General features: G+C 44.8%; 1 long non-coding RNA gene and 1 pseudogene across 1 annotated transcript in view; both read left to right on the top strand.

Moving 5' to 3' along the window:
- LOC149357243 (uncharacterized) overlaps positions 1 to 8,987 on the top strand; it is a 42,264-nt pseudogene extending 33,277 nt beyond the window's left edge.
- The window catches only part of LOC149357242 (uncharacterized), a 55,737-nt gene extending 30,613 nt beyond the window's left edge, over positions 1 to 25,124 (top strand). The window contains exons 4-7 of the long non-coding RNA XR_016289892.1: positions 6,356 to 6,452; positions 8,836 to 9,080; positions 14,081 to 14,177; positions 24,934 to 25,124. This is a non-coding gene — a long non-coding RNA (uncharacterized LOC149357242). The remainder of the gene's footprint in view (positions 1 to 6,355; positions 6,453 to 8,835; positions 9,081 to 14,080; positions 14,178 to 24,933) is intronic.
- The last annotated feature ends 433 nt before the right edge of the window (positions 25,125 to 25,557 follow it).

Here is a 25,557-nt window from a genome sequence, read left to right as displayed (position 1 = left end):
CAGCTGCTTTGTTGTTCAGGTGTTTATAGCATCCTTGAACTAACAGAAAACATCAAATAACTCTGTCCATTTGTACTCGGTTTAAAACGAATGCATGGCTTCAAGGTTAACTCTGGTAGCTTGGCTAATGAATAGTTTGCCACTGGGACCTGTTTGGAAGCCATTCTGAGGTGGTACATAAGTGTATGTGAAGTTTTTCAGTTTAAAAGTGCTGACTGTGGAGTTTGGCATGCAGTGGTAGTCTTTTTGAGGTCTTTATGTCTCTGAAAGGTGGTAGCTTTATTTGCACCTAAAGTACAAAACTTTGCCCCAGTGCTGGTCCTGAAAGTAACTTCATAGTTGCAGACTACCTAATGGCCTGTAAGAATATTTGTTAGAATACTACACCTTATTAGTTACCCATGAGAAAATAAGCTACTATATTTTCTGTCAACATTTTCTCTGTAGATGCCTGGAAAACACCTTTAATCATGAAGGGACCCTTGGTGTAAACTGGACTTATAGCTTTTATTTTTATTTTGTGTACTGTGGGATTGCAGAAGCCCTGACACCCAAAGAGAGTGCTAAAATGTTAATGATTTGTTTTATGGTTTATGGGGGTTTAATGCGCCAAAGTGACTCGGGCTATTAGGGCCACCAAATTGGAGGGCTGTGGATAATTTCGACTGACTGAGGCCGAGTTACAGAACAATCAAATCAAAAAGCTGTCACAACCGGATCCATTCTCAGTAAAAATAACAATGGGTCCAATTGGGTACACGATCTGGTTTCAACTGGAACCAGTTGCACCCAATAGATGAGCCGATTGGGCTCATAAATCCGATTAGGTAGTCCATTTGGTCTTGCGAGTTGCAGTTGGGCATTCCAATAGATTATGCATTTCCAGTTGGATTACCCAACTGGTTCTTGAGGATCCCATTCGTTTCGGCACTCCCAGTTGGATCGCCAAATTGGAACCGTTTGAATCTTATTGGAGCTCCCAGTTGGAACCCAGAAAACCAATGGGAAGCTCCAGTTGGTTGGAACTGGCTGATGCAGTTGGAGAATAAAAATGCAAGTCACTGATTTCCTTCACTGAGATCTGTAAAACAACACTAATCTAATTAGGTTCTTGTAAAAGAGATTATAGCAGCTTCATATTCTGAATTGTTTGCATCATTTGCACTGTCACGAGCATTCTTAGATAACTGCTTAATTGCCAACTGCCACTGGCCCTAGCAATAGTGTCTCACGATTGGGGTATAATAAGGGACTGCAAAAGTGTGTTCTGTGGATGTATGTTTAGAACTTAAGTTGGTATAGTGTTTGCCTAGTGTTGCTGTGTGCTTGTTGGTCCCGCTTGATTTTCATAAAAGCGTGTTATTATAATTTCAGCTCCCTTCTAGAAATGTTGGCACAAGTATCAAAGCAAAGACGCAGGTTCGATCCCGGCCGCGGCGGCTAGAATTTCTTTGGAGGAGAAATTCTAGAGGCCCGTGTACTGTGCGATGTCAGTGCATGTTAAAGAACCCCAGGTGGTCGAAATTTCCGGAGCCCTCCACTACGGCGTCTCTCATAGCCTTAGTCGCTTTGGGACGTTAAACCCCACAAACCAAACCAAACCAATTATCAAAGCAGTCATAGAAGAAAAGCAAATTGGTTCCAAATGAAATTACTATAGTATGTATTTTTTTGCTGGCCAGTTCAAACCATTTGAGTCGAATAGGTGTGCCATTGAGTTCAGTTGGTGGACCATTTGGCCCGATTGGCTGATCAAATATTTCTTACTGGAAGCATCATGCAGTTGGGCTCAATTGATCGAAGCCCAATGGATGGCGAAAACACAGTTTTTGACCTATTGGTTTCAACTGGAAGTTTTCCTATTAGACCCATTGTCTTTTTTTTTTACTGGGTTAGCCCTACTCCTATTGGTCTATATGTCTACCAGTCCATGCCGACCAATAAGAGCGGGGCTTTGCGACCGTTTAGTGATTGTCTTGAGATTGTGATTGTTCTGTAACTTGGCTCCTGGTGTTCTTTAACATATACTGGCATTGCACACAGGTGTCTAGCATTTCGCTTCCATCGAAATGTGACCACTGCAGCCGAGATCGAACCCAGATCTTTTAGGCCAGCATCTGAGCACCATAACCACTGAGCCAGTGTGGCAGCCATTAAGATGATCATTATTCAATGTTTCACACTCTCTTGCGGAAATTCTCATGTTGGGCTCTTGTGCCAACACAAACGAGGTAGGAAGCATAATGGCTGCTGCCTTGGTGATTGGTTGGCTCTGCAGCTTGCATTCTATTCCTTTACATTTAGTAGATTGAAGCAAACAGCAGTGCCCCTGAGTTTCATTCCTTTTTTTGTGGAGGAAACCAAAAGTGAAATGCAACATGAGAACTGAATGAGAAAAACACAAACAATGTTAGGAGTGCCATTCCTCGCTGTTCCTTCAAGCTCTCTTGTAAAGTTGAGTTGTGCAGTGGAAGCGAGAGTTAATGAGAAGGTATGAAAAGAAATACAGTGGACTAGTGGGAGGGAAGGAAAATGGAAGGGGCAAAGAATTAGGAAGATAGGGAGAAAATGCTTCTAAACTCTACTCGTACCCAAAGGATTAGCCGCAAGAATTAGGGTATTTTGTTGTCTTCACAGCTCCTCTGTCTGTTATGTCTGTACACTGAAGGTTGGGATGATGACATCACTGAAAGCATGAATGGCTGTGGCATGGCTTGTAGGATGCTCCAGCAGGACAGCCCTGGCATGCAAGCTTCCGCTGTGTGTGTGCGCAAGGCACAGTACTGACTGCTAGAAATGTCGCCTTATTGGCGAGTGAAATAGTTCTGATCTTTTCGCCTGCTTTGGTTTTTTACTTTAATAGTAGAATATAGCCTTTGTTTTCATGTGCTTATCGCTGTAGGATTTTTGCACTGGTCTTTTCAATGCCCGAGCAGCCTTCTGGACCACAATTATTGGCATTGTAAAAATTTTGCAGGGCCCTTTACAGTTGTACACCTAAAGACTTGATTCTATGTGATATGACAGAGTACCCCTGCACGGCAGACTTAGTAACCCATCCACTTGTGTTTCTTAGCATTAGTGACTGTTGGCCGCAAGGAACATGGCTTTTGCTTGTAAGCTAACCATTAGCAGCACCGGAAATACATTACAGTGGAATCTCGTTGATACGATTCTCACGGGCACTGAGAATAAAAACGTATTATCCGAAAATCGTATTATCCAAAACGGACTCCAAAAGATCGCGAATAATACATACTTGGCACAGAACTTGCCTTTATTAAAGCACTTTAAAATAATTGGTCACTTTGCGCTGCACTTTTTGTTTTTCGAGGTCCTGCAGCAAGCTTTTTTGAAACTCGTAGAAACGAGTAGCAATTTCCTCACTGAGCTCCGCAGATGCGACAAAGCCACGAAGCCCATCCAAAGCTTCGAGTGCACCGTCAGTATTTAATGGTCGACGATCGCCGCTGCAATCTCCGACGTCTTGGTTGTCATCGTGGTCGCTCTCCTCTTTAGCGGTAACATCTGCAATAATGCCTTGGACTGTGCGTAATTCGCATGTCGCCAGTTGGTCGTCCGCCGAAACAAACTCCTCCGGAGACACGTCGAGATTGAGGTCACCCCAGTCCGGGATGTCAATCTCCGCGCCGTCATCTTCATTTTCCTCAGTATCGCCAGATGCACAAAAAAAGCCGTACTTCTTGAAGCAGTTGGCGATGGTGTCTGGTTTGACACGATTCCATGACATCGCCAGAAAATGGATGGCATCAAGAAGATCTACCTTCAAGCTGGCATTGTTCCAGTCAATCTTGGCCAAAAAGCGTCTGACCAGCAAGCTCCTGAAGTGAAATTTCACGTTTCTAATGATTCCTCCATCTAGGGGCTGCAAGTGGCTGGTGTAGTTGGGCGGCAGGAAAATTACTTTGACGTTTTGCAGCCACAAAGCATCGACAGGGTGCGCGGCACAATTGTCGAGAAATAGAAGAATTCTACGGTTCTCGGCACGCATCTGGGCATCCAGAAGGGTGAGGAACTCTGTGAAAAGGCCTCTGGTCATCCATGCCTTCCTATTCGCTTTGTAAACGACAGGAAGGGGCGGGTTACGCGAGAAGCAGCGTGGCTTCCAGAACTTGCCAATGACGGTAGGCTTGAGCTTTTCGGTTCCATCAGCGTTGCAGCACAACAATACGGTGATTCTTTCTTTGCTTTTTTTTCCGTCTTGACACGTCTCGCCTTTCATGCTGAGACTTTTCTCGGGCTGAAGGTTGATGAGCAACCCAGCTTCATCTGCGTAGAACACGTCCCTTGGCTGGTACTGAGCAATCACCGCCGGAAGAGTCGAAAGCCAGTTGGAGACCTGATCTTGGTCGACAGACTTCCCTTCGCCGGAAATGGTTTTATACGACAGGCCGTGCCGTGTTTTAAAACGATGGAGCCACCCGCCCGAAGCTTTAAAATCTTCTATGCCCAATGAGAGCGCTATTTCATCAGCTTTCTCGCGAGCAACTGTCCCGTCCACGTTCACGCCCGCCGCCCTTACTTCCCTGAACCATGCCAGTAGAACCTTTTCCATCTTGCCATGTTGGGTTCCCCTCGTTTGTTTCACGCCGGCGTCGAAGACTTGAATGTTCTTCCGAATTTCTTCTCACTTGCCGACGATCGTGTTCAGCACGGAGACAGGCAAACAAGGTTCACGTGATAGGTCGACACGTTTCTTCTGCGGATTTTCGTCGACTTTTGTGAGGATGACGAGTTTTTCTTTCAGCGATAACGCTTTACGCTTCCTAGACATGGTGAAGAGCACGGGTGAAACGCGGCACCAAAACAGAAGAAACGATAAGTGCGAAGTGCAAGCTGAACGTTCAGAATACCAAAATGGCTACGAGAAATGGCAAGCACAGAGCCAACAAAGCCTACAGAGCATCGTCAATGCATGCGCCAATCACTGCTTCTTGGTCACGTGATTTTACCGTGAGTACTATGTCTTAGGATAGATGGCGCTAAAAACCTCCGCTGCGCTTCGATGCATTTGGTGTGCGAGCTTGCGAAAATTGCTCCCAGAGGCCACCACACTGCTGCAGGCGCTGTGCTGAGGCACGGCCGGACTCGAGCCGAGCCGAGCCATGCCGAGCCTCGAGCATACAAAGCGCGTGTCGCCGCGTCTTCAGTCCGCCGTGCCTGTCGTTTCGCTCGATGCAATAATTTCAGTAGCTCTGCCCACCCCCTGCAAAGGACTGGCTCTGATATCATCATAATTGAAGAGATGTGATTCTTACGCGTATCTGGCAAAGGTGATGTCCAACATCTAAAATCAGCCACGAGTGCTAGGAGAGTTAAGACTACTGCAGCTACTGTCTGATCCCGCTAGGACACTTTTGCTGCCTCCTGGCGCAAAAATCGAAACTGCGCGAGATTTACAGAAGACCTTTCTGCGATTGTATTATCCACACCGACGTGGAAATACGATCGTATTAGCCGTACAAAAATGCAGTACCGCTATAGGGCATCGTTTCGGAACGAAAAAAAAACGTATTATGCCGAGAAACGTATTTAGCCGAATCATATCAATGAGATTTCATTGTATACTGAAGTACAAATGACTCAGTGTTTGTTTTTTTTTTCTTTTGGTGCTATATTTGTGAGAGAAACGCAAACGAGGAGCTTCATTTTTCTGTAAAGCTGCTCTGTCTGCCAGTGACAGTGCCCACAGTGTGTCCGTCCATCCTGTTGCTGCCTCTAATTACATGGAAATATGACCACTGTTTCTTTGCAACTGCTAAAGCCTGAGGGAGTGGTTCTGTCAAACAAGCGGGTATAAGCTAAAGTGTAGTTTATGGATTCGCTGCCTTGAGGGGTGCCTTTGTTTGTGCATGTTTCAAGCTTCACGTATGGCCTGTTCTGTGGGAAATTCAGGAAAGCATCATGCGTGTGGAGATTAATGTTCCAAAATGGTAAGAATGAATTACAACTATTACATGAGGAGCTTGTCAGGTGACCCCTGGTGTCTAATAACAGCAACAGTTGTGTGGTATTAAGTTAGCCCTACACATGACTGACTGGGCTTCAGGTGTGAAATAAGGTGTCATTAGACTGGCAAATAGTTTCCTTGTGTGATAACCAAGTTCTAGGGACACTTACGAGGTGCATTCTATAACCTATACTCTATTTCTGAAGCTGGAAGTAGTTTTAATAGGGCAGCTATCCAGAGCTCTGAGGTAAGCATGCTGTGTAGCTCCCATTGTCTGACACGCACATGAAGGAAGCAGCATGCTTCTTCTGTTTGCTGAGATCACTTGCATCATGGGACAGCGTGGTGAGTGAGAAGGGCATGCACTGTTGTGTCTCCTTGCAGGCAGGTGAATACCTGAGAATCAAGGTGACCCATGTTCTGGTTGACCCCGAGACGATGAAGGTGGATTTGCGGAAAGTAAAGGCGGCCATTACCGGTGGTGAGTGACTTCATCGAATTGGGCTAGTTTGGCTCGCATAGGAGGTATTCACGTGATGTCACAGGCACCATTTTGGGGTACAGCGTGTAGTTTCCGCAATGCAAGCTGGAGGAGGGGGCAATTCAGATAAGCCTGCAGGCTTTTGCTATGCTCATGAACCACAAAATTGCAACCATCATGACATTGACGCATACTCCCTATAACATACCAATTCAATATCATTTCTATATTTCCCAGCCTTCATTACGGGCTGAATCTGCCTCATGCCCCCACCACCCTTCTTATCACTGTGCTTGAGACAATGAAGAAGTGCAAACTTTGTGCGTGGCATCACTTCAGTCAGTGACAAAGGGCAGAAAATGCAGAAATAGAACAGTATCAGTTTCAATATCGTCAAGTTATGCCAGCCTTGGCGTGGCCCTGCTTTAATGAGGCATTGAAAATGGCTTACACAAAGGCAAGATGCTGCAGCATCGCACTGCATCTTCTCCCCTTTTGTTTTTTTTGTTTTTGCTGTCTTCTGAACAATGTCTTGTGCCGGTTCTTGACATGCTTGAAGTACTGTCAGGGACAAAAGTCTCTAGGACACATGAGAAACTATAAAAGAGTGTGTACCTGCATTACAGGCCAATCAGTAAAGACCACACTTGTGGAGGGGAAAGTTGGACTTGCCTGCCCCCACGTCCAGTAGTCAAAACGGGTAATTAGTGGCAGACACTGCACTTGTGCATCTAGATGGCACACACCTCGAATCAGTGATCAGAGATTTGTTTGATCAGAGAAATCAAGTGAGGCATTAATAGGCATTATAAATTTAGAAAAGGCCAAATTGAAGTAAGCTGAAAGAATGCAGAAGAGAAACAGAAAAGCAGTGGTGGCTTGTGTCTTTTATTGCCATCTCTTTGCTGCAACTTGAAGTTGATCGCTTTCAGGTTTAAGATGAACCAACAGCCCTGTTGCCAATATTCTGAATGTATAATAGTCACATGTATAAGCGTACACATGTAGCATTCTCACTGAGCCATGTTATGAAGTCTGTGCACTTGCACTGTTGTACTGTGCTTACTTTTCTCAGACTCTTTTTAAGAAAAAGTCCTGGTTAAAACATGGTGTTATTGCATTTCTCGGTGTGGTCAACAGGTAAACATTTTTCTGTTTTGATTGGTCATCAGGTACCTGACTGCTAGTTAATGTCCTCTTTTTATCTCATTTTTTTTGTGTGGAGGTCATTGGCTTTTGTCATTGTGGCAAAAACCTGAAAAGAAATGCAGGCCACAAAGTGGGGCACATGTGCGGGAGCGCATTGCGCATGGTAATGTGGTTCTGGCTGCTGCCAACTTGTTCACGAGATGCAGCCCAACACAGTCCCTGCAACTTCTGGGGAACGCTGGTATCTGCAGCTCCTCGAAATGGACTTGCGACTATCTAGAATCGCGTCTTAATTCCAGATGTGCATATAGTTTCCACGTCTCATTTATGAATGCTTGCACTTTTGCATTATTAATGTAGTTACTCGTCTGTAAGCCGACCTGTTTTTACAAAATCATATTTTTCCAAACTCGTGGGTTAACCAATACGTGGATAATGGCCAGGACGAGGCGCAAACCACTACTGCAGAAAGTCGCGCTCTGTCCCCAACTGTTTTGCGGTAAGGTTTTTACGTGCTTCTTGTTATTCAAGAAAGCCAAGAAAAAGATTTTCAAATAAGGCTCATATGAGGATAAGAATGGAGCCTCACTGTGATATTGTAGTATCAACCGCACACTTTGGAGGCAGCATCGTAAAAGCAATACTTCTCTCAGTTGCTCAGCTGTGCAGCAACTGATGCCTTGTGTGGTGGTCGTATAGCCTCATCTAATAGCAATAATACTGCTCATACAAATGAAAATTGTCAACGAGCCGCCAACATATGGTGCATGTGCCAATGGAAATGGAGAGGTGGTAATTCATAGTACTTACACCAGAGAGCATTCACAGAAGTATTTGATTACCGTGTTTACTTCTTTCATAAGTAATGGAATGGTGAAATTGGTATGTAATGTTCTGACACTAGATAGTTGGGGGCTGAGTAACACAAGCTTTCAAAAGTGCTATTGCGACAGTCATCTTGATGCCTGGATAATAATCTATAAGCATGTATGGAATGAAAGGAGAAAGATCAAGTATGTATATGATTCTTAACTTATTAACTTAACGGAGGTAACCCGAAAGAATGCGGCACCTGCAGTGGTCAAGTTCAGGGCTCCAAGCCTTAATATTTTTTTGGGGGGGGCGGGAGGGGGGGGGACGGTATAGAGATCCTGAATTACCAGTTCTTTGCAGTGTTTCTTATGATTATATTTTTTTTCATGGGCTCTTTTCTGTTTGCTTCTATGTAATGCAGGCTACATCAGCCAGCTCCCCAGCATCGTTGACAAGCCCATGGAGAGTGGCAGCGGTGGCAGTGCCAGGCGAGTATGCTGCCATCAGCTACACCATCCCTGTGAATCCACTTTGAGCCAGTCAGCAAGGCACCACCTGTGCAAGCCCACATGAAGATGGCTCTAGTGGCCTGGTCAGCACAATTCATCGCAGTCAGCAGCAATGATGTGCTCCTCTGTGGTGGAGCAAACTGAAGCTCTGGATTGTGTGAGCAAGAGTCCCTGCACATTTGTCGGCTTTTAGTGCTAGTTCTTGTGTGTTGTTGTTTGGCTGTACTGAAGTGCATATCAGCTCTGTGGTGCGCTGTAGTGGAGAAAGCTGGAATAATTTTTATTACTTGGGCTTCTTTAACATGGGTTGACATTATACGATGCTAGTGTATGATTTGGTATGTGGTACTTAACTTCCCACAGCTGTAGGTGGGCTGTCACAGATGCCACACTAGAGGGCTTTAGAATGATTGAAATTGTCTAGGGCTCTTAAACTTGCGCTGTCACTGCGCAGCACTTGGGCAATAAATTCTTATTCGGTCTCCATTGCATTGTGGCCACCACAACCAGGAATCACACCAACTGCACAGATCATAAGGACAATACCTTGACCAGCTGGGCTACTGCAGTGGGTTTTTGCGTGTTGGGCAACGTCATATAGCAGCACATGATGAGTGCAGCCGCTTTAGTCTGCAGCATGGCTTGCTTAGATTCAACCATCGAAGGTGCACACTGTGTAATGATTGCCGCAGGCTTTTCACCAAGCAATGCAGTCCCTTCTCTGACACTATGTCTGTGTTGTTTATGTGGCCCAATGGTGAAATTGTATGGCGGCATTCGCTGATTGGCTGAAGTGTAGATTGATAGCATTGGCGTGCTTTACAGGGAGGAACGATGCTGATGGCCTGTGGGTAATTGGTGTGTAATTGAGCCTGACCAAGTACAACTCATTATTTATTTATTTATTTCTGATACCCTCATGGCCCACAGGGCATTATTGAGGGGAGTGGTACATAGATATAAAATGAAACTATTACAAAAAAGGGGGGTAACGCATACATAGGCATGCCTAGAAAAAATGATACGCATGATTGCAAAAAAAAACTAGCTGCACGAAAATACATGATTCAAAAAAGCGAAACAATACAATAATTAGGAACACCAACACCAAAACGAATAAATTCACAAAAACAGTCAAAAAACATTTCATGGAAACACAAAGATATGAACTAGAAACATTGAACGGGTACGATGGCAGAAGGCTATTAACAGAACAAAGTGCATGCGAAAAAAAAAGGAACAGGGCTAAATACACAATATACAAAACGAAGTGAACCAACTGAGGCTATGGTAAACCATATTGTAATGACAACAGTGCCCTAAACTCATCAAGGTCCTTTGCAGCTACAATATGTGGTGGTAGGTGGTTCCACTCCGACGATGTTTTTGGGATAAAGGAATTTATGCAGGATGTTGTCCGGCAACGAGGAACGCCAACTTTCCGTAAGTGATCGATGCGGGATGAAACATATGTTGGTGTTATGATCAATGCTTCTTTCAGAGTAGAGTTCATGCTGTAAATTTTAAAAAACAGACACAGACGGGACACTTTTCTGCGCAGAGCAAGAGGGGTTAGCAATAAACTATTTTTTATTTCTGTGACACTGGAAGCACGATCATAGTTGCGCACAATAAAACGCGCTGCTCTATTCTGCACAGCTTCCAGGGCGTCGATGAGTGTGTTAGTGATGTATGCATGCTCTCATTGTGGCGAGTGCCGTTTTTCAGAAGACACCTGTGTTCGCTTGGTAACATGCACTACACACAAGGCATGTGACACTGGTTAGGATTTCTCCTCGTCAGCTGCCTGAGGAAGTGCTGCTGTTAGGCACTGAGGGGATGGTTGAGCATGAAAGTATTCCGATGTGCATAGTGGCATTGGTTGTTGACTGTTGTGAATTCATTGTTGTTCAACACCGTAAAACTAAATGTTTTGATAGAGTTGCCTGTCTGGTTGGGTTTGATAACTTGTGGTAAACTGTGACACATCTCCAACCGGAAATTTTTTATTTCAAAATGCTGACGTTTTGGCGCCAGCTTGGCTCCTTCTTCTGGCTATGGCCTTGTGTCATTAAGTACATGGCAGGCAGAAAATAAGTACTGCGGTGTTGTGATGGGTGTGGGAGGGGGCGCGAGGATGTTTTGACACAGGCTCTGCTATGGTCTACGGCTGTAACAGTGCCAGTCAGTGTGGGGATAGCTGCCAGTGTATTTTCTTTTTCTGTGAGCTGCAGAGCAAAGTCAGCACTTCCACAGAAGGATAGGTTGCCCTTTGTGCGGTTGATATTGTTTTGGGTAGTTTGAATATGCATAGGTTCGAATAGGAGCCTTTTCCATTCATTTGTTTTGGTTCCGAATGCTATGGTTTCTTGAAAGTTTATTCTAGAGTCGGCATATTCGGAATGTCCGGCTACTAGGCTGCATTCTCTTGCGAAGTTGCATACTTCGGTTTTGTGTTGTCGAATTCTTTATTTAGTTTTTTTTTGTTTCGCCTACATAACTTGTGCCGCAGTCAGCGCAAAGAATCTTGTAAGCAGTGCTCAAGCTCTCTCCATGGCCAGTCATTGGGAGCAGGTGGGGAAACCGCCACCATGTTCGTAGGCATGTGCGCTACTCGGAGGCCACCTTTTTCAGGATACCGGTGATAGTTTCTCTGGAACCTTCAGACATAAGGAAGAGTGACATATTTTGTGGTGGGGTTAATTGGTATTGGTTGATTTCTTGGCACATGTTGGGTTTTTGGAGGCGAATGGTTATCTGAATAAAATTTGTGGGTACCGTTTATGGTAAGGTTCTTGAATGACAGGTTTTTGTTTTTTGGGTACTGTACTGCATTGTGTTTCAACTATTCGTAATCATGTCTTCACAAATGATGTCTTGTAGATTATTGAATAATTTGAAGTGAAGTGCAGATATAGGCCTGAATGGGTTGGTTTGCAATAGACGAAGAACTAAAGAGAGCTGTGTTTTTGGGTTACGAGGACATCCAAAACTGAAAGGAAGTTTCCTTTTTTCCACTTTTAGTGTGAACTGAATAATCGCTGCAATGGAATTTAAATGAGGGAGGAAACTTTGAATTTGGGATCTCTTGATGATTGAGAAACAGTCCTCGACATGCCTAAGGAAAGAATTTGGTTGTGGCTGGAGTGATCTGAGAGCTTGTTCCTCAATGTGTTCCATAACTAGATTTGCCATAGCAACATAGGTGAAGGCTTCCATTGGTGTTTCTTTTGCCTGCCTGTAGAATTCTCCTGCAGACGAGAAATATGTGTGCTGGTTGTTGCCAAGCTAGATTTGTCTGCAGAGTTCACCCTCACAGTTTCGTTTTCCTTGCCAAGTTTAGAGCGATCTACCGTATGTGTCTAGGTAGCCAAAAACCCTGATCTTAGATTTGCTTCAGGACTAGCATGCATTACTTTGCTTATGTTCCTTCTAGTGCTGTTTCCTCAGTGGTTGTGTTGTCTGTAATCTCTCCCAGAAAGGTTATTTCCAAAAACCTTCACTCACTCAGTTTTCTGCTTCTTTCAGGTGCTGAATCACTATTGCAAGTTAGGTATTGTATGTAATTTAGTTACTCTCTGCACAAGTAGACTTTTGTACTTGACATGGCAGCAATGCAGGGCATGCCTAAGGAAGTGTGGGATTGGGAATCATGTTCTTAGTTGGCTTTAGTACAGCCATTGTCAGATGTATTTTTTTATGAATTCAGAGGCTGGTCATAAATTGCTCCACCGACTGGCTTGTAAACTCAGAACGCTTGCTTTCAAGGAACTTGTGGAGTTGGCAGCAATGTGGGGTACTTTCGACCCTTTAGGAGCTGAGTGCCATTTTGTTGCATGCATTGTAGTTTTACCTTGATCTCGTTTACAGTCGACAACCGAAAATTCGGACGCCTGATTTTTTGAACATGCTTGATTATGCGGACTTTTTCGCGGCACCGCGACATGGCCCATAGAGCCAATGTGTAAGAGCGCTTGAAATTTCGGACGCACCGCAACTGACCACTCGATTTTTCGGACCTCGTTCGCACTCGCCGCCAGTACCCAAGCCACCATATAATGTGTACAGTAGAACCTCATTGAATCAAACTGCAGGAGAGATCGAAAACTTGATCAAACAAAACGAAATTCAAGCTTAAAGGGAGCCTCTTAACTTGCTACGCTGAAATTCTGTACGAGTCGGCACATTGCGCTCGCGTGTTTTCGAATTCGTACTGTTCTTGAATGTCTTCAGCCGCATGAACTTGAACCGTAGTCTGAGCTCATGAAACTCATCTGTGCCGAGTCTTTAGTCCAGAATACGGAATGCGAATACGATCGCGGAACGCTTGATCGTGGAGGCTACGCGCACGCCGTGGCCTCCGAGATCAAAGCGTGCTTTGGGTGCGCCGCCAAAGCAGATCACGCTGCAAGGTCATGAAAATTGGCCACCATTGGATGGAATTTGTTAGAGAAACGCAAACGAGAAGCTTCATTTTTCTGTAAAGCTGCTCTGTCTGCCAGTGGCAGTGCCTACAGTGTGTCCTTCCATCCTGTTGCTGCCTCTAATTACATGGAAATATGACCACTGTTTCTTTGCAACTGCTAAAGCCTGAGGGAGTCCTTCTGTCAAACAAGCAGGTATAAGCTAAAGTGTAGTTTATGGATTCGCTGCCTTGAAGGGTGCCTTTGTCTGAGCATGTTTCAAGCTTCACGTATGGCCTGTTCCGTGGGAAATTCAGGAAAGCATCATGCGTGTGGAGATTAACGTTCCAAAATGGTAAGAATGAATTACAACTATATTACATGAGGAGCTGGTCAGGTGACACCTGGTGTCTAATAACATCAACAGTTGTGTGGTGTTAAGTTAGCCCTACACGACTGACTGGGATTCAGGTGTGAACAAAGCTGGTATTAGGCAGGCAGATAGTTGCCTTGTGTGGTAACAAAGTTCTAGGCACACTTACAAGATGGATTCTATAACCTGTACTCTATTTCTGAAGCTGGAAGTAGTTTTAGTAGGGCGGCTATCCAGAGCTCTGAGGTAAGCTTGTGGTGTAGCTCCCATCTCTGACACGCACATGAATTGGAAGGAGCATGCTTCTTCTGTTTGCTGAGATCACTTGCATCATGGGACATCATGGTGAGTGAGAAGTGCATGCTGTGTGTCTCCTTGCAGGCAGGTGAATCCCTGAGAATCAAGGTGACCGATGTTCTGGTTGACCCCGAGAAGATGAAAGCGGATGTGTGGAAAATAAAGGCGGCCATTACCAGTGGTGAGTGACTAAATCGAATCGGGCTAGTTTGGCTCGCATAGGAGGTATTCACGTGACGTCACAGACACCATTTTGTGGTACAGCGTGTAGTTTCGCCAATGCAAGCCGAAGCAGGGGGCAATTCATATAAGCCTGCAGGCTTTTGCTATGATGCATGAACCACAAAATTGCAACCATCGTGACATTGACGCATACTCCCTATAACATACCAATTCAATATCATTTCTATATTTCCCAGCCTTCATCACGGGCTGAATCTGCCTCATGCCCCCACCACCCTTCTTATCACTGTGGTTGAGACAATGAAGAAGTGCAAACTTTGTGCGTGGCGTCACTTCAGTCAGTGACAAAGGGCAGAAAATGCAGAAATAGAACAGTATCAGTTTCAATATCGTCAAGTTATGCCAGCCTTGGCGTGGCCCTGCTTTAATGAGGCATTGAAAATGGCTTACACAAAGGCAAGATGCTGCAGCATCGCACTGCATCTTCTCCCCTTTTGTTTTTTTTTGTTTTTGCTGTCTTCTGAACAATGTCTTGTGCCGGTTCTTGACATGCTTGAAGTACTGTCAAGGACAAAAGTCTCTAGGACACATGAGAAACTATAAAAGAGTGTGTACCTGCATTACAGGCCAATCAGTAAAGACCACACTTGTGGAGGGGAAAGTTGGACTTTCCTGCCCCCACGTCCGGTAGTCGAAACGGGTAATCAGTGGCAGACGCTGCACTTGTGCATCTAGATGGCACACACCTCGAATCAGTGATCAGAGATTTGTTTGATCAGAGAAATCAAGTGAGGCATCAATAGGCATTAGAAATTTAGAAAAGGCCAAATTGAAGCTAGCTCAAAGAACGTAGAAGAGAAACACAAAAGCAGTGGTGGCTTGTGTCTTTTATTGGCATCTCTTTGCTGCAACTTGAAGTTGATGGCTTTCAGGTTTAAGATGAACCAATAACCCAGTTGCCAATATTCTGATTATATATAAGTTGCATGTATAAGCATACACACGTAGCATCCTCTTGAAACATAAAAAAAAACCACCTAGTCACAAATAATTTCGCAAGGACAAAAGACACAAGGAGACAACGGATAGGCACCTGTCCGTTGTCTCCTCGTCTCTTTTGTCCTTGTGAAATTATTTGCGACTAGGTGGTTTTTTTCCAAGTTTCAAGATGGAAGACCAACTAGCCCGTCAACATGGTTTACTAGCATTCTCACTGAGCCACGTTATAGTCTTTTTGTTGCATAGCTAAAGGGACGATAAGGGACAAGCACAAAGGAGAGACTACTTGACATAGATAGGCGCACTAATGCATGTTTAGCTTAGCAATGCACGAATTTAGCTAGGTAGACCTAGCTTGTGCACAGTGTGCAAGTTAGCCTAAATGCAAGTGTGGTGTAAATCTGTTCCGATAATACTTGAAATAAATTATGGAGAATGTTTTCAAAGAACACATTATTCATAAGAGAGCGTTGTAATGGCTTGCCGAGGTGAGCAAGTGACTAAGCACTTTATTAGATCAGTTTATGCCTTAACTGTCCCGAGTGACAATACTTGAGTGCTGAGGATTGACATAGTGTGGCAAGTAAGAGCTTGATGAGTTCCCAATTTACTAATAATTACCATCCCCGCACAGCCATACTTCCTTTGTAGCCATAAGGCTGCTTTTGGGTGGATGCAAATGACTGCAATAAAAGCTCGTTAATTTGAACCGCAATAATTCGAATTTTCGGATAATTCGAACTACACTACTTGGTCCGGCCAAGCTCCATAGAGATCTGTGTATAAAAAAGTCCGTTAATTTGAAACCGAGTTGGTTCCACTACGGATAATTCGAACTACGCGCCACCGCGTCTGGGCCGCTTGGCACGCAGCACGTGGCCAAAAAAAAAGAAAAAGCACCTCCACATAGAGGCTTTCACTTCCTAAACGGGGACAGAAGATGGAACCAGATAAAACCGTGGAAGAGTGGGTAAAGCCTACATGGCGTCATCACCAGTGCGGCGGCCGGTGGCGCCGGAGGGTAGAGGTATTGGTGGCCGCGGTGGCGGCTGCCTACCGTCTTTTCTGCGCAACCTTCGAAACTCGCAAGTATATACTCGTTAATTCGAGGCCTGTTAATTCGGAAATACGAATAAGTTCTGTCAGCGCGGTCCCAGCCAATGCCCATGAAAGGCTATGACTTCGGATGGGCGCTACAGATAACGTGCGAAAAACTTTTTTTGTGAGTGTCGTCCATCCTTCCACTATCGGCCGCCAACAGAAGCACGCGATCAGCCGCGATCATGACGCCGGCTTTTAGCATTGTTCGCTGCAAAAGGCGTTTGCTGCTATCACGTGTTCCAATGACTGAGTGGCAATAGACGGCGTCTGCCCCAATTGCTCATGGCCCGATAAGGCGAACGTACTGAAAACGAGGCTTGCACAACTTAAGCACTGGTACTCTGCCAAGTTCACTTCCCCCCTTTGCACTAGAGGTAACGTGGAACGAAAGACACCGTGGTGTTATCGCTGCGCAGCATCTTGGCGCGTTGCCAAGAAATGCATCGTGGACCGTGACTGTGGAAACAGAGGGAAGCGTTGACTGACACTTTTTTTTTCAAATTCTTAGGCAAAAATTGGGGGTGGGTGGGTTTATTATGCGAGTGCGAGTAAATATGGTACATATACCGTAATGCAAATGGTTCTTTTCAGTTTTTTCGAGGCCATTCGATAATTCGAACATCGGATAATTCAAACTTTTTTCCCGTTCCCTTGAAGTTTGAATTAACGAGCTTTTACTGTAATTGCTTCCATATTGCAGTTCATCTGCAGCTTTAAGATTCCCCAAAACCGCTAGTTGAACACCGCTTCCACTTCCACACACTAGCTGTCCCGGTTAGCTCAGTCGGTAGAGCCACTACCCCGATGAGGCAGTGGTGCCAGGTTTAAACCCCGGACCAGGACGAACTTTCTTTTGACTATGAAGTTTTTGTGGAACCTGTATGGCTTTCCTTTGTAGCCACACGGCTACGCTTGGGTGAGTGGTAATGAGTATAATTACTCCCTTAATAAAAAATCACCCTTGGGGGATTCCCCTGAAACATTGGACCAACAGTGTCATTTACTACGTGTTTTTGCAGTTCAAGAGAGAGAGAGAACAACTTTATTTGCCACTTGAGGGTTGGCAGTTAAGGCAGGTGGGCTGAGTGTGGCCCCCAGGATGGGGGCAACGTCTTGAGCCCACAAGACGAGTGCGAGTGGTGTCTTCATGTCTGGTCTTGCAGGAAGTTGGATCTAACCCTCAGAGTAGGGAGCTGGCAGTAATGTTTGTGGGGGCGGGTTACCCTCGCTTCCCCAGACGGTGTGTGCCTGAGTGGAAAGCACTCCATGGTCGCAATTAGAACAAACGGGGTTATATTCAGCTCGTTGTGCTTTTAGCGGTGTGGGCGGGGCATTATTATTTTTCATTCCTTTTAATCGCCCACTCTAACTTTTGTCAGTGATGAGGTTTAGCCTAGAAGGACTGAGAATGGAATTGGTCTGCGGTCTGCGAAGCATGGTGGCTTGCACTCATTCGAGATTGGGGTAGGGAGACGGGTACACGCGTCTTGTCTCCTTGTAGTAGTTGGTGATTTCCGCATAGGATAGGGGGGCCTCGGCAAGAGCATCCGAGTTTGAGGAGCCGGCTGCCCGGTTGGTTAGGCCTGGGGCAAAACGGTTGATTCCTTCGTTCCCAGAGTTCCCCGCGTGCGCAGGTACCCAAACTAAGCTTAGAGTGTGGTCGAGAGGGCAGCCGCAGAGGAAGTGTGCAGGTAGACAAATTGAGTTCGTCGAGAAATTTTGAATGGCTCGTTTAGTCACTGAGACTCGTATATGTGCGGGATCTGCGATGGCCAGCGCGATTGCGAACTCTTTGGCAGCAGTGGGAGAGTGTGTGCGCACTGTGGCAGTGTTGATGAGGGTGGCGATTGGCGTGGCTACGCAGGCCACATATGTGTTGAAGTCTCATTTCGCCGCGTCCATGTACATGGCATTCTCGTCGGTGGAGTATGTGTCGTCCAGAGCCGGAGCCTTGAGTTGGCGCGTATCGGGGTGGCCGAGCAACATGTTCTTGGCCATGGGTTTGACAGTCAGCCAACTATAGACTCCAGTGGAAAGGGGAGAAGGGGGTGGATGTCACCTTTAGTGTTGATTTTAAGACGGCCGAGAATGTAACGACTGTGTTTGGTGCGAGAGAGGCGGTGTATCTGGGCAGTCTTGTGTGCCTCGATAAGCTCTGTGAGGGTGGTGTATACCCCGAGTTGGAGCAGACGCTGTGTGCTGGCAAACTGGGGCAGTCCGATTGCCACCTTGTACGCCGAGCAGATTTATTTATTTATACAAATAACTCACAGGTTCCACACTTGGAACATTTGGGGAAGGGAGGGGTGACAATATTTTGCAGACAAAAGATGGTACAAAGTGGAAAAGCACAAAAGTAAACAATATTAAATACATTAGACTGCAAACAATTATTAAAACATACTTGAAAGAAAAATATATTATATTGACCCAGCAGAAAAACAGTAAACGAATAGTGGCGCTGCATGGATTCAGCTTACACGTTACGAACACAATTTATGTACTATATCATGGACGCATAAAGGTGGTCAATTTGTTTTTGAACATTAATGGGTTGCATGGTAGCAATGCAATCTGGAAGACCATTCCAACACTTGATAGCACATGGCAAAGCAGAAGAATTAAACGTGAGTGTTCGGCTGAATAGACGTTGGAAGCTTAGATTATTATGTAGGCGACGTGAAGTGCACATTGGGCGTGTAAGTGGCAGTATAGACGCGTGACGACTGTCTATTAGTTTCTGTAGTAAGCAAAGAAGTGCGATATCCCTACGTGTCTCTAAGCTTATTAGCGATAAAGATAACTTGATGTTTGTTACGCTGAAATGGTTGTTGTAATCGTGAGAAATAAAACACGCTGCACAGTACTGAACTGCTTCGAGGGAATGAATTAAATAAGCCTGATGTGGTGAGCAGATAGCTGATGCATATTCTAGGTGGGGACGGACAAATGTTAAGTATACTAGCTTGCGGGTAGAAACACGTGCGCTATGAAGATTTCTCTTCAGGTAGCCAAGCATGCGTGATGCTTTGGCAGTTATGTTTTAAAATGTTCCACCCATCATAAATTTGAAGTCAGATAAACGCCAAGGTAATCATAAGAAGACGTGCGGGATAGCATGACACTGTTAAGGGAATAAGTGAATAGCGAGTTTGGATGCTCCCGGCTAACTGCCATGATTTTACATTTTTCAGTATTAAGTGTCATTTGCCATGATGTGCACCACTTAGTTACGCATTCAAGGTCCTGCTGAAGAATTACATGATCAGTGGTCGAGCGGATTTGACGGTAAATTATGCAGTCATCGGCGAATAGTCGGACTGGTGATGTAATATGCAATGGGAGGTCATTTATGTAAATTGAAAATAATAAGGGGCCGAGAACACTTCCCTGAGGAACGCCGGAAGTGATTTCACTAAGGGGTGATGAAAAGTTGTCGATTATCGTGAACTCCTTTCGAAAAGATATGAAGTTCCGGATCCAGGAGGCAGTGAGTCGAAGTTCAGCAACAATATTTTAGCTATAAGGCGACAATGGGCGACACGGTCAAACACTTTGGAAAAGTCAATGAATATGCTTTCAGTCTGGTAGTTTTCATCCATGTTTTTGAATAGATCACTAGTAAGTTCAATTAGTTGTGTATCACAGGAAAACCCTTTTCTGAATCCGACCTGGCGTGGGAAAAAAAATTGTTCTCCAAATGGCATGCAATGTTAAATGCAACAATGTGTTCCAGTAACTTGCATGGGATACTCGTTAGTGATATGGGGTGGTAGTTACTGTGTTTTTTTGCCAGATTTATAAACAGGGATTATTTGACGATTTCCAATCGTAAGGAATTTCGCCAGTTGCTAACATTGCTTGAAAATATGACAGAGAATGATACTGTAGGAATGTACGGTGTGTTTGAGAATTTTTGTATTTATTCCGTCTACCCCTGAGGAAGTTGGAACCTTAAGACTGTCAATTAGAGATGCTACGCCTTCTGTTGTTATATCTATTGTAGTCATGAATGGGTAATTTAGTTCTTGTGGTTGAGGTAGGTTGGAGTAATCTTCGGTAGTGAATACTGATGAGAAGTAGTCATTAAACGTGGCTGGACAGTTCTCTTGAGGTATCGGACATCTGTTTTGATCAAGCAATGAAATGGTGTCCGATGTGCGTGATGGGGAAATTGTTTTCCAAAATTTTTCGGGGTTATTTTTTTATGAGCGATTGAAGGTCTTGGGATAAAAATTTTTTGGCCTTCCGGATGGCATGGCAGTAAGATATCTCACACAATCTATGTGCAGCTTGCGCATAATCAGTGCGCAATCGCTTCGCGGCTCTGAAAAGGCATTTTTTCTTGTTTTTTAATGCTCATAAGGAATTGTTATACCAAGGTTTAGGTATGATGACCCGTAATGTTATATGCGGAATGTATTTGCGCACAAGTTTCGCTATTTTTCCTTGTACAAAGTCAAGTTTTCATTAACAGACTGGGATGAAAAATCACGAACAAAAATTTGGAGAAATGCGCGAGACAACGATTAATAGCGTCGAAGTTAGCCTTTCTATAATTTAGTATCTGTTTTGGTTGGGCGTGACGTGAGTAATGAGGAGCATTTATCGATAACTGAAGAAGCGGATGATCGCTGAACCTGTCATTATAAGATATATCGCTACCCCTCTCTGGAGCAGATGTTAAAGTAAGGTCTAAAATATTAGCATCGTGTGTCGGAGCGTCAACTAATTGGACAAAAGAAAAGTCGAGTGTTAGCTGCATGAACTCATTAGAGGCAGATAAATGAGAAGATGAGTTCAACCAATCACTGTGCCGAACAAGAAAATGTCAGATTTAGGAAATCTAGTTCGATTGGCCGTAGTATTGTCGTGTAGATCAGCGACAATACCACGGCTGGGGAGTCTGGGGGCCTGTAGCAGATGCCTAAGACAGTGTTAACTAGGTGGGATGTTGTTAATACCCATATGATTTCCAGTTCGCATGGGATATCAACAATTAAAGACAAAATGTTATTATTAACAGCAATTAATACTCCACTGCCCCTTTTGCTTATTCTATCTTTGTGGTAAATTTGAAATTCGTTGCTATCAGGCAGAGCTTCCTCGTCAGCGATATCAGGACGCAACCATGTTTCTGTTAAAAGTAGTATATTGTAGTGGCTATTATCAAGATATGAGCAGACTTTGGAGCGTTTACGAAGAAGGCTGCGTATGTTAGTGAATGACAAATGGAGAGGTGGGCTTGGAATGCTATCCATAGGCGGCTGGATTGGGTTTTTGGTAACACATGCATTGCTTCTGCGTCTTAGCTATTTTGAGACTTCTGTTACTTGGTCAGTGTTATAGTCATACATGTATACTGAATCACCTATGCGCAGTTTGTCTACGTTGAGTTTGTAGGCCGTTTATTTAGATTTAGCAAATTTCAAGAGCTTTTTCCTGGCGAGCCGTGTTTGTAGTGAAAAGTCCTCATGCACTGCATAATCGGTGTCCTTAAACTTTTTTCCGTTTTCGAAAATAAGTTGTTTATCCTTAAAAAATGTAAGTTTTACTATGATTTCCTGTATTCTTCAGTCTGAAACTGCCGTAGACGATGCAATCTTTCAATTTGTGTATTTTTAAGATTACCCCTAGTTTTTCAGTACAGAGATTTATAATTTTATTTCCTGACGTCGACCAGGTTTCAGACATCTCGTCCGGAACGCCAAAAAACAGCAGATTTGATCACCTATGTCTGTTTTCCGCGTCTTCGCATCTTCATTTGATTTTACGAAGCTGTGCGCCAGTCATCATCATCATTAGCCTGACTAAGCCCACTGCAGGGCAAAGGCCTCTTCCACGTCTCTGAAATTAACCCTGTCCTTTGCCAGTTGCGGCCACCATATTCACGCAAATTTCTTAATCTCATCCGCCCACCTTTCTGCCGCCCCCTGCTATGCTTGTCTTCTCTTGGAATCCACTCCATTACCCTTAAGGACCAGCAGTTATCTTGCCTTCGCATTACGTGCCCTGCCCAAGCCCACTTCTTGATTTCGACTAGAATGTCATTAACCCGCGTTTGTTCCCTCAGCCACTCCGCCCTCTTCCGATCTCTTTATTGTTGCACCTATCATTTTTCTTTCCACAGCTCGCTATGTTATCCTTAACTTAAGCCGAACCCTTTTTGTTAGCCTCCACGTTTCTGCCCCATGGGTGAGTACGGGTAAGATACAGCTGTTGTATACTTTTCTCTTGGGCGATATTGGTAAACTGCCTTTCATGATCTGAGAGAACCTGCCGAATGTGCTCCACCCCATTCTTATTCTTCTAGTTATTTCGCTCTCATGATCCAGATCAGCTGTCACTACCTGCCCTGAATAGACATATTCTCTTACTACTTCCAGCACCTTGCCACCAATTGCAAACTGCTGTTTTCTTGCTAGACTGTTGAATATTGCTTTGGTTTTCTGCATGTTAATTTTTAGCCCCACCGTCCTGCTCTGCCTGTCTAACCCATTGATCATGCTTTGCAGTTTATGTCCTGAATGACTTAGCAAGCCAATGTTATTAGCGAATCACAGATTACTTAGGTATTCTCTATTAACTCTTATCTCCAACTGTTACCATTTCAGGCCCCGGAATACCTCCTGTAAACAGGCAGCAAATAGCATAGGCGAGATCGTGTCTCCCTGCCTGACAGCTTTCCTTATGGAATTTTATTGCTGACCTAATAGAGAGAACTATGGTAGCTATGCAATCGTTATAAATATCTTCCAATATTTTCACATAACACTCTTCTACCCCCTGAATCCGCAATGCCTGCATGACTGCTGAGGTTTCTACTGAGTCGAATGCTTTCTCGTAATCAATGAACGCTATATATAGGGGCTGGATATATTCTGCGCATTTCTCTATCACCTGATTGATATTGTGAATGTGGTCTATTGTCGGGTACCTTTACAAAAGCCTGCCAGTTCATTTGGTTGATTTCAGTCTACGGTTGTCCTGACTAGTGCACTGCACTGCACGGGCTCGGGCCGGCCCGAAAGCCCGGGCCCGGGCTTTCGGGCTGTTTTGATGACATGATCTGTTTTACCGGGCCTGGGCTGGGCCCGGGCCTGAAGTTGCGGGCCTGGGCCGGGCTCGGGCTGAAAGCTGCGGGCGCGAGTCGAGCTTGGGTCTGTACAGAAACGCCTGGTGTCCGACTATTCATTCACTATTGCAGAGTGAAGTACACAACTGCGACATTGGAGCAGCGACACGGATGAGCTATGGGTTATAGTACGCGCTGAGAAAAAACTAAACTTTATTCATTGACTTATTTATTTCCTTATTTCCACGCCGTGGTGGCTTAGTGGTCAAAGCGCTTGATTACTGAGCCGGGGAACCAGGGTTTGCTCCTACCCTCAGCGGCCGCATTTCTGTTTAGGCGGCAAGCACGACAGCCATGTACTTTGTAGTATCATTGCTCGTTGAGGAAACCCAGGTGGTCGAAATGATCCGGAGCCCTTTGCTTCGGCATCTCTCACAGCCTGACACCCCTTGGGCCCTTAAGCCCCAGAAACATAGCTTTAATTTTATACCTATATTTTTCTCATGTGAGAAAATTCACAAATTAAAGCGCGTTTGGTTTTCTTTTTGATGAGCTGACCGGAACGTCTAGTAAATGAAATAGCCACAAAAGCTCGCGAGAGTTCGTAAATCTCATCGAATAAGCACATCTATCTCTCCCCGCTTCTTCAGCCTGGTTTTCATGACAAGGGTTTCGCCCTGTAAGTTATCACGTCGTTCGCACGTTATCTTCTGCTCCACCAGTAAGAGTAAAATTCAACTGGTCTTAATTGGCCATTGATCATTCATCATCCCAAAGTTTAGGACGCTTATAGTCTTCAAAACACGCACCATAAAATACTCAGGTCTTTTAGCTTTTCATTTCTGCTGAAAGGCAGCCAGTTCGGCTATGATTTCAACCTCTGAGATCGTGTTCACTAAAAAAATGTCATCCCACTGCTTGCTAGGCAGCTTTAATGTTTATTCTTCCGGGCAGCAAAATATAACTAATTAAAATCATGGCGGAATGCAAAGTGGTCTATTACGCGCGTATGCAGCCCTTTTTATTGCGCTTTCGGAACTTCCGAGTTAATCTTCGTGCACCTACACGAGATCACTGTCCAAAAGAGGGCCTGGCGAGCACTACTCTTAATCACTTCCTTCTGGGTTAAAAAGAACCAACTTTCTGCAAGCCAAATTGTGGTTTCAGGACCTTTGTCGGCCAGTTCCTTATCGGTCTAGTCGCAGTCTACTTGCTCAGAGTGAGCAGTGTACCTCAAGCGTTACTGTGAAACGGGCCGGGCCGGGCCTGGGCTGGGCTTCACTCCGGGATTCACGGGCCGGGCCGGGCCGGGCTCGCTAGAGCGATAATTTAGCGGGCCTGGGCCGGGCCCGGGCTTGAAGCCGCGGGCCTGGGCCGGGCTCGGGCTTTAGGTCTCGGGCCCGGGCCGGGCCCCAGATTGAGGCCCGTGCAGTGCTCTAGTCCTGACCCTATTAGGGATTACCTTAGTAAATAACTTGTAGGCAACAGTCAATAAGCTGATCAGTCTGTAATTCTTGAATTCCATGATGTTTCCGGCGACATGGCAATGCCCATCTGAACTGTTCTGCTGTTAATGCAGGTTTTATCTGCGTGCCAGACTGCTGGAGGAACGTCTTCGGAGCCTACCTTCATGGACGACGTGCATTAACATAGAGTTAACATAGAGTTAGAATCATATTTTTTGGTTTTCGATACTTTGGCTGATGAACTTAGTACTGAGCAGTTATGGACCATTCTAAAAGAAAAACTCTTACAGCTACAAGATATGTTCATCCCCACGCAAACTATATCTCCTAGAAGAGCTAAAAACAAACCATGGTTCAAAAGCCAGTTACGCGCTCTCACGAAAAGAATAAAGCGAGTTTATCTGAAACTGAGAAAAAGGCGTTGCCCTGGGAATCTAGCTGAACTAAAAAGGTTGAAATTTGAGTTTAAATCGCTAGCAGGAACAGCGAAACTTTCTTACTTTTCTTCACTTGGAGACAGGCTGGCACAGGATTCGAAGAAATTCTGGAAACATGTTCGCAGTCGCGGCAAAGATGACTGCTCGGTACCAACGATAAAAAGTGGTGATACGCTCATTGAAGACGACGCATGTAAGGCTGACACCTTTAGTAAATATTTCTTGTCGGTATTTACTTCATCCCACTCGCGAGCTTTACAGATTCCAGCAAGTGCTGATCTGATGCCGGAAGTTATCTTT

This window comes from Amblyomma mixtum, chromosome 3 (genome assembly GCF_055824585.1).
Source record: "Amblyomma mixtum isolate Tamu chromosome 3, ASM5582458v1, whole genome shotgun sequence".
In the NCBI taxonomy this organism is placed as follows: domain Eukaryota; kingdom Metazoa; phylum Arthropoda; class Arachnida; order Ixodida; family Ixodidae; genus Amblyomma; species Amblyomma mixtum.
The sequence above is the reverse complement of the archived record's forward strand: the minus strand, read 5'-3'. Positions and strand labels throughout refer to the sequence as shown.